General features: G+C 41.2%; 1 protein-coding gene across 4 annotated transcripts in view; it reads left to right on the top strand.

Moving 5' to 3' along the window:
• Nucleotides 1-1,143: 1,143 nt before the first annotated feature.
• Nucleotides 1,144-9,993, top strand: part of LOC125039261 (rho guanine nucleotide exchange factor 7-like) — an 81,886-nt gene continuing 73,036 nt past the window's right edge. The window contains exon 1 of one of the 4 annotated variants that reach the window (XM_047633097.1): nt 1,144-1,337. The gene's annotated coding sequence lies outside the window, so the exon portion shown is untranslated. The remainder of the gene's footprint in view (nt 1,338-9,993) is intronic. The other 3 variants (XM_047633098.1, XM_047633095.1, XM_047633096.1) reach the window with 3 other exon arrangements.

Genomic DNA, 9,993 nt, shown 5'->3' with positions numbered 1-9,993 from the left:
TTGTTAATAATGCTAAGTATAACAATATGACAATAATGATAATAATAAATATAATAATGATAGCCATAATGATAATAGTAATAACGATGATGATGATGATGATAATGATAATAACAGTAATGATAATAATAATAATAATAATAATAATAATAATAATAATAATAATAATAATAATAATAATAATAATGGTATCAGCAGTAGTAGTAGTAGTAAAAATATTTAATATAATATAAATAGTTTTATTTTTCTAGAACCAGTTTCCATTTTCAAACCCATCAGGTATCAAGAGATTCCTATCGATATCTACTAACTTAATGTAACAGAAATTGATGGTGACATAATTAATAGCACGATATAAATGTAGGCCTACTAATGTTATTATAATTATTATAATCCCTGTCATTGCCATTGATATTACCATTGTCATTGTTATTATTATCATCCTTTATTATTATTATCACTATTATATCATCATTTACCATTATAATGGTCAAGGTTACCATCATATGAATAATAACTTTAACTATGATATAGAATGGTAACATTGTGGAAATGCAAATGCAGTATTTATAACCCATAATTCTAGCATGTGATGTGACATCAGGTGTAATCCACTCAAATCTCAATTACCATATAATCATATAATTTCTTATACATGTAAAAAAAACCGTCGTACTACGGCACCCTTCGTGTGTGAGATTGCTAGTCTTTTTCAAGCGGCAAGACACTTTGACCCAAAACGATTTCTTACGCCCGACAACGTTAATGCTTCGCCCACAGGCTAGAAATAATTTTAAGTATTTGGCGATGCAGACAAAGCCTCTTTTTTCTTATTAATCGATTTCACAATTTTTCAGGGGTTCAAATTCTATTTTTACATGTCGATAACACTAACGAGCATAGTTGTTAACACAAGCGTTAAGCTATTAAACTTAAAATGATAACATTCAAAGTGATATAAAGTTGACTCGCAATGTTTTTGCGTTATTGGGAAACAGGTGAAAGAGACCAGTAGGGGTTGGGTACTATTAGTACACTGTCCAGTGACAAGAAATTGAAGTATTATGGTTTGATAATAACGATAAGAAAATTTGTATAAGTAATGTTCATAGTAGCTATCAAAACAATGATGAACCAAAGACTATATACATCTGTGACGGTACTTGAAAGGATTTTAAGCTCGTAGTCCCTCTATGTTATTGAGAGCGCAGTGTCGGGGGCGAGCGAGGCCTCACCCACCTCTCCCACTTATTAATAACCTCCACAGCCGCTTATGACCTGTTTTTTGTTAAAGACAGTTGGATTATGCACATCAGAGGCCTTTCTTCCTGCTCAAGGTTGGTTTAATTTTGTTTTTGAAGGGCGAGAAGTGAGACTTTGAAGTTGGTTAAATCAGATTGGAGAAGCCCTTTAGACTATTATATTTTATTCGTACAAGAAAGTTTGGTTGGTGTGAGCAGAGAATATTTAGAATTGTATGTTACTAACTGAATTTACTTTGAGTATTTATGCATTCACATTGGGGGGCTAATCATGGTTTTATATATATATATATATTTATGAAATACTTTTCCCAAAAGTTTTTATTAAATGTTCTTCTGTTTATTGTCAGACTTGAGATTCTTAATAATGATAATGAGGCTTTCATAGTACATTGAATTTGGAAACAATAAATAATGGGTTAATGTTACTGAGACCATTTCACAGAGATTGAGGGAAATGACACGCAAACAGAAAATGTAAGAAGTTATATTCATAGTGGCTCCAATAGCCTTTAAAGCTTGTAAATGTGAGTAGCTTAAACTGTTCAGTATTAATACAAAGAGTTAGGTAATTTGAGTATTTAACATCTATAAAATAGGGCAGTCACCAATAATAACAGAAATATCGATCCTTGAAAGTATGATCTTTTGGGTTTTTAGTTTTTATCTGTCCATAAACATCATCAGTGGTAGTGTGGATCTTTATGTTGTTTGTGACTATCAATAGTTATGTAATGATAAGCTAAGCATGGTTTTAGGTTGTGTGTTGTAAATTCCTGACTCATTTTTTACAGTAATTAAAAAGTTATTACATTATATGTCCTTTTTATATTTCTCCTTGTTATTATTTATTTTCCAGTAAAGTTTGAGAGGAGGCATGTCCATATTGCATGCTGTGTTTGATAATTGTGTAATTTGTTGTTCTGGAGGAAAGTTTGAACTTTGTGGAAAAAAACTATAGGTTCTGAGATAGGAATTATAACAGTCATAAGTATTCACCAAAAAATGTATCCAACCTCTTCTGTTGACTGGCTGAATGATTTCTTCTGGGACCCAGATACATATAAAAAAAAACATAGGGATCAAGGTAAATATTCAGAATACCTCATTATCGATCACGATGATAGTGGTATCAATGGATTCTTTACTATCCACATGTTTGGAGAGGAAAGGATGAAAGGAATCCATTGATACCACAATTGTTGTGATCAATCATGATAAAGGTATTCTGAACAATATATCTTAATAGAGGAGTTCATGGGGGGAGGACCCCTGATAGGGAAATAACCCGGGAGTAGAGTGTCTTGGTTTGTGTCCTGATTGAGGGTGAGGTTAGATTTCTTGGTTAGAATTTACTTTTTAAAAAATATGTATTTCCATAGTTTTCCCCACACCTTCGGGATCTCCACATTATGTATAATGGTTTAAGACAACCTATAAATTTGGGCTCGAACATTACCAATGAAAACCAAAGTATGCATGGGTTTCATAAAACAAATAGTATACTTGGCTCAATTAAGTAACTAGCTTGTAACTCACTTTGTCTTTGTCTTCCTTCTGTGAAGTGATGAGGTAGTCAATTTAAACTTTAAGAAGTGGTGTTTAGTTTATTTCCCAACTGTGGCAAGAGTCAGATTAGGGATTTTGCACTGGTCTGCGTGGTATTTATTAGCTGGACCCACGTTAGGTTGCAAGAGTGAGGTCACAGGATCATCCAATCAGCATCATCGTGGTGAGGAAGAGAGAAATCCTGAAGTGTACATTACAGTGAGAAAAAGGCAATCACATGGAGGGCAGTAATGCTGCTGCCACACCCTATATTGATAAGGAACAGAGTCGAGCATCAGTGAATGTGCTTTTGCTTTTGTGCATAGATATATTATGTATTATTCAGTAATTTGTACAAAGATTGGATAATGTAATATATTTAGTGATACATATGAAAGATTAATATTGTCATGAAAAGGTGTATATATATATATATATATATATATATATATATATATATATATATATATATATATATATATATATATATATATATATATATATATATATACATATATATATATATATATATATATACACATTTATATATATATATACATACACATTTATATATTTATATATATATATATATATATATACATACACATTTATATATTTATATATATATATATTTTTATATATATATATATATATATATATATATATATATATATATATATATGAGTGAGTGAGTGAGTGAGTGAGTGAGTGAGTGAGTGAGTGAGTGAGTGAGTGAGTGAGTGAGTGAGTGAGTGAGTGAGTGAGGGAGTGAGGGAGGGAGCGAGGGAGCGAGGGAGCGAGGGAGCGAGGGAGCGAGGGAGCGAGGGAGCGAGGGAGCGAGGGAGCGAGGGAGCGAGGGAGCGAGGGAGCGAGGGAGCGAGGGAGCGTGGGAGCGTGGGAGGGAGGGGGGAGTGTGGGAGTGAGGGAGTGAGGGAGTGAGGGAGTGAGGGAGTGAGGGAGTGTGGGAGTGTGGGAGTGAGGGAGTGTGGGAGGGAGGGAGTGTGGGAGTGAGGGAGTGAGGGAGGGAGCGAGGGAGCGAGGGAGCGAGGGAGCGAGGGAGCGAGGGAGCGAGGGAGCGAGGGAGCGTGGGAGCGTGGGAGTGAGGGGGGAGTGAGGGAGTGAGGGAGTGAGGGAGTGAGGGAGTGTGGGAGTGTGGGAGTGAGGGAGTGTGGGAGTGAGGGAGTGTGGGAGTGAGGGAGTGTGGGAGTGAGGGAGTGTGGGAGTGAGGGAGTGTGGGAGTGAGGGAGTGTGGGAGGGAGATAGGGAGAGAGAGAAGGAGGGAGAGAGAGAAGGAGGAAGAGAGAGAAGGAGGGAGAGAGGGAGAGAGAGAAGGAGGGAGAGAGGGAGAGAGAGAAGGAGGGAGAGAGGGAGAGAGAGAAGGAGGGAGAGAGAGAAGGAGGGAGAGAGGGAGAGAGAGAGAGGAGGAGAAAGAGGAGGGGGGAGAGAGGGAGAGAGAGAAGGAGGGAGAGAGGGAGAGAGAGAAGGAGGGAGAGAGGGAGAGAGAGAAGGAGGGAGAGATGGAGAGAAAGAAGGAGGGAGAGAGGAAGAGAGAGAGAGGGAGAGGGAGAGAGCGAGGGAGAGAGAGAGAGCGAGGGAGAGAGAGAGAGCGAGGGAGAGAGAGAGAGCGAGGGAGAGAGCAAGGGAGAGAGCGAGGGAGAGAGCGAGGGAGAGGGAGAGAGAGAGGGAGAGAGAGAGGGAGAGAGAGAGAGCGAGGGAGAGAGAGAGAGGGAGGGAGAGAGAGAGAGCGAGGGAGAGAGCGAGGGAGAGAGCGAGGGAGAGAACGAGGGAGAGAGCGAGGGAGAGCGAGGGAGAGAGCGAGGGAGAGAGCGAGGGAGAGAGCGAGGGAGAGAGCGAGGGAGAGAGCGAGGGAGAGAGCGAGGGAGAGAGCGAGGGAGAGAGCGAGGGAGAGAGAGAGGGAGGGGGGAGGGAGAGAGAGAGGGAGGGGGAGGGAGAGAGAGAGGGAGGGGGAGGGAGAGAGAGAGGGAGGGGGGAGGGAGAGAGAGAGGGAGGGAGAGAGAGAGGGAGGGGGAGAGAGAGGGAGGGGGAGAGAGAGGGAGGGGGGAGAGAGAGGGAGGGGGAGAGAGAGAGAGAGAGAGAGAGAGAGAGAGAGAGAGAGAGAGAGAGAGAGGGAGGGAGGGAGGGAGGGAGAGAGAGAGGGAGAGAGGGAGGGAGGGAGAGAGGGAAAAGGGAGGAGGGGGGAGGGAGGGAAGGGAGGGAGGGAGGGAGGGAGGGAGGAGGAGAGAGGAAGGGAGGGAGGAGAGAGAGAGAGAGAAGAGAGAGAAGAGAAGGAGGGAGGGAGGGAAAGGGAAGAGAAGAAAGAGAAGAGAAGAGAGGAGGGAGGGAGGGAAGTGAGGAGGGAAGAAGAGAGAGAGAGAGAGGAGGGGGGAAAGGAGGGAGGGAGAGAGAGAGTGAGAGAGAGAGAGAGAGAGAGAGAGAGAGGGGAAAAAGAGGGAGGGAGAGAGAGAAGAGAGAGAGAGAAAATCCCCTCTAGCTCTGCCCCGGGGGGGGCGTGGGGCGGGAAGGAGGGCGGCTCGCGGGGGCTCTTCTTGGGGCGGGGCCCCCCGCTCCCTCTCCCTCCCCGCTCTCCGCTCCCTCCTCCCTCCCCTTTCTTGTTCGCCTCCTCTCCCCCTTTGTTTTTCTCTCTCTTCTCTCCTTTCTTTTTCTCTCTCCTTCCTTTTGGCTCTCTCTCGCTCTCTTCTCTCGCTCTCTCTTTCTTTCTCTCTCTCTCTCTCTTCTTTTTCCTTCTCTCGCTTTTTCTTTTTTCCTCCCTCTCTTTCTTTTCGCCTCTCTCTCTCTTCCTTCTTTTTCTCTCTCTCTCTCTTCTTTTTCGCTCTCTCTCTCTTTCTTTTCTCTCTCCTCTCTTTCTTTTCCCCCCTCCTTCCTTTTCTCTTTGCTCTCTCTTCTTTTTCTTTCTCTCTCTTCTTCGTCTCTCCTCTCTTCTTCCTCTCTCTTCTCGTCTCTCTCTCTTTTCTTGTCTTGCTCTCGCTTTGTTTCTTTCTCCCCCTCTCTCTTTCGTGTGCTTCGCTCTCCCCTTCTTTTTCTTCTCTCTCTCTTCTCTATTTCTTTTTCCCCTTTTCTTTCTTTTTCTCTCTCCCCTCTTTCATTTCTCCCTCTCTTTCTTTTTCGCTCTCTCTTCTTTTTTCCCCTTCTCCTTTCTTTTCTCTCCCCCTCTTTTCCCTCCCGCTTTCTTCCTCCTCTCTCTCTTCTTTTTCCTTTTTTTCTTGTTTTTCTCTTGTTCCCTTTTTCTCTCTCTCTCTTTTTTTTTTTTTGCTTCTCTCTTCTTTCCCTTTTCCCCTCTCTTCTTTTGGGGGTTCTCTCTCCTTTCTTTTTCTTGCTCTCTCTCTTTCTCTTTTTCTTTCTCTTTCTCTTTTTTCTTCTCTCTCTCTTCTTTCTCTTCTCTTTCCTTTTTCTCTCTCTTTCTTGTTTCTCTCTTTTTTTTCTCCTCTTTCTTCTTCTTTTTTTTTTCTGCCCCTCTATTTTTTCGTTTCCTTTTCTCTCCCCCTCTCTCGCTCTCTCATCAAATCAAATCAAATCTAATGCACCCCAACAAACCCGCCCCTATACCCATCACATCCCCCCCTCCTTTACCTCCCCCCCCGACACACACCCCCCATTCATATCAACAAATAAATACGCGTGCCCACCGTCCCCCCAACCAGAACCAACCCAGCCATCTGTGCACATCGCTACTCACAGACACCACACACAACTGTGCATGACCACCCCCACTATCACCAACACTCCTTGACAAAGACAGCCCCTTTACTAAAAAAAGATAACAACCACAACACTTGACACCCCAGTGCCCGACTAACACCACCTAAACGTAGGAAAGCATGACAATCAGCCCCAGAGTACGTAATGACGTGAGTCATAATGCACCATTGGATGCCAAGCACCGTTAAGCAAAGGTGATCAACAACAGTATATGCATCCAAAACTGCATCTGTACAATCTAATCATAGTGTACTGAAATCCTAAGCGAAGCCTAGATAATGATAACCTGATTGTCTCCAACCCCGACGTGTAAGGAATTTCCATGGATTGTCTAAATAATAATACCCAGCAAAACTCTCGTAATGCCCGAAATTACGCATGACTCACGTTATTTACAATCTAATTTCATTGGTCCATACCTGACACCACAAAATCAACTAAGACAGATGAATAACTCGATTTTATTTTTTATTACATTAGAATGAGAGAAAGAGTAATTCCCTAATATGGAACTACATGGGACAGTGCAACCTGGCTAATTTATCATCTCTGTCACATAGTGAAATACATAAAGAGAGATGCATCCAGTATAGTGACACTTGGGTACCCGATCTGATAGTTTTAGAAATTTGGTGAAGAAATTCCTATATACCATGTTTTCTGATTAAATGCCATAAGCCTGTGGAAAGTGCCTGCTGCTGCTGCTGCTCCTACCTTATCATAATGGCTACTGACTCAGCATCAGTTGAGCGTTTTCCAGTTGGAAACTACACACACTTTTCTCAAGATCTATATCATTAGCACACCAATCCCTGTAGCCCATGAGGAATCATGGAGGCACACATAGATTGTAAGTGGTGTTACCATGAGGGGATGTATAATGCCATCTAAATATCAAGTAGTATGCCTTTAAAGTTCCATTTTTGAAGCCATAAATTAGACCTTAATAGTTTTTATCAATATAAGTAATACATGAGTTCTGTGGCCAATGAGCAGCAAGTACTGTATTCTGAAATATTAATAGCTTCGTTGTATCCTACATTGAAGAACATGATAGTATGAGTAGTTTTTTAGTTTTCCATTCTATGTTTGGACTTTTCTGAGATTGAGTATCAAGGGTCGGAGCCCCATGGCCAACTCTAATAATTTATCTCATTTGATAGGATATTTGGAGATTTGTGGGTTGGGTATAAGCTAGCAGAGTCTAATGGCAAGTAATTTTGGTTAACTTGATGACATGACTGTGAATAAAGGAGGTCTAAACTCTTTCCCTCATGAATGAGAACTTGTAGCAGTCACTGGACATCCAATATAATTCTCATGACATTAACTCTAAAACTCAAGGGGTTTGAGGCACTTGTGACAGCATACTAAGAACAGGGCTTGTATAGCTATCATGGATCATAACAAGGGAGAAGTACATCAACTTAGGATTCTCAGGGAGCCACCTATAATATCTTTTACTTGTGTAATCAGATATGTATGGCAACGTATCCCTTGATGTTTTGAACAATATCCTTGGAAAAGCGTGAGTTTGTGGGACATGAGGTGAGGAGCAGTCCACCATACCACCAAGAAATTGTCGGTGTCAGTTCTTACCAACAGTTTGTTCCAACTAACCTTGGAATGTAAGGTAATTTATGAGATCTGGAATATGCTTAGTTTTGATTAGGTTGATTATAGACCAAGGGAGCAACACTTTCTTGCTGAAAAACCTCTGTAGAACTTAATCCCGCCTATCAAATACCAAGAATAAGAATTTCATCAAGCATAGATGTGGATGTCAGCCAGGTCTCCAAACTCATAGTTTGAGCTTGCAAATGAAGAAGCATAAAGTTAAAAATTAAAACAGTGTAGGGGACCAATACTCCCCCATTGTGGAGTGCTTAATTCCAATTTGCCATAAGCACTATAGATCCTTGATACCGAGACTTTTGGCTCTTCTCAAAGATAAATAATCCTTTAATCATAGAGTGGAAGCTTACCCTATAACTCTCTAAAAAGAGTAGTTCCATGTGAGAATGGCAGTAGGGGTGGCTCGTCCTGAATGCCTCCCTAAAATCTATTAAGTAAGAGACCGGCGCAATAAGTTCATTTAAGGTGCTGTGGCTAGAACCACAATTGGAGTTCCTCTCCCTTTTTAGAAAAGCCAATACAGATGGATGGTACCATGTCTTTGATCTGAGGAGTAACAAGTAAGGAGGATTCTTCACAAGTTATAGACAGGCAAGGATGTCAGAGAATTGGTCTATAATTACATACAGGCCATCCTGGTTTTGAATGGGTATGATTGTTTGCGAGTTTTCCAAATGGTAAGCAAGAAATGCCTGCCATGTAGTTAGTTGAAGAATCAATGAAGAGGATTTCTACCCTTTATCTTTACTTTTGCAAAAGTCGATGATGTCGTAAGTGAATTTTCATCATCACCAGGAGCAGTATATTTGATAGTCCTTAAATGCTGCAAGGAGTTCCTCCCTTGTAAATGTGTATTAGCCTCATCTAAGAGGTGGCACTGATAGTCAATTTTGTTTTTATGGCTTAATTTTAATGGAGCACCGTGTTTTGGATAATGGGAGACGTATCATGAGAAGAATCCTCACTCCATTTATTGAGGCGAGTTGAAGCTACCCTTTCTTTCCTCACCCCCGTTAAACTGCATGTATATGCCTTTAATCTTGCTATATCGCTTCCATACATTACTCATGGGTGTCATGGAGTCAATTGATTACTGCCCTCTGCATAAAATTTTTCCTCCTGGTTTTCCGTGTTATTATCTCATTGAACTTTATTAAAAAACACGTACTTAACTTAGATCCCAGCTAAGAATGGTTTTTTCCCCTAGTGCTGTAAGCGGACTTACTGTTAGAATCGTTACCTAAGAGTATTATATCTCAGGGTCTTAGATTACAGAAGATGATGCATGTCTACCATCTGGAGGATAAAGATCCCGTGATTGGCATGCATTTTGGGCAGTATTTGAGTAATGAATATTGCCAATTTTGCTGACAAAGAGTTTCATTAAAGTGATCCAGGCTGGTAGAGTAAAATCTTCATACCACAGGCAGTTCCAATCAATGAATTCCATCATGATTTTTAGTAGTAAATTGGTATGAAGGTGGTGGCTGGGTGGGGTTCTTTTGCAATAAGGGAGGTATACTTAATGCCCAGTTCATCTTGAACTAAGCATATTCGGGATGACTTTCGCAGAATTTGTAGTGTGTCTGATTGTATAGATCTATATAGTCCAATTACCTCCCAAAGATAATGAGTTTTTTCGAAGAGGGCAGTAATAAGTGAATGGGGTCACAGTATTTTGGAGATAATCATAATAAACCCCTAACGTTTAACCAATGTTACTTCCCTTGGAGCCTAGGAGAGGATGGCGAGCATTAAAATCCCCACATAAAAAGCTGGTCTCATATTATATCATGCAGTCAGAGGTTTAGGTACCTACTTCATATCATGT

Source organism: Penaeus chinensis, chromosome 27, assembly GCF_019202785.1.
Source record: "Penaeus chinensis breed Huanghai No. 1 chromosome 27, ASM1920278v2, whole genome shotgun sequence".
Taxonomy (NCBI): domain Eukaryota; kingdom Metazoa; phylum Arthropoda; class Malacostraca; order Decapoda; family Penaeidae; genus Penaeus; species Penaeus chinensis.
The sequence above is the reverse complement of the archived record's forward strand: the minus strand, read 5'-3'. Positions and strand labels throughout refer to the sequence as shown.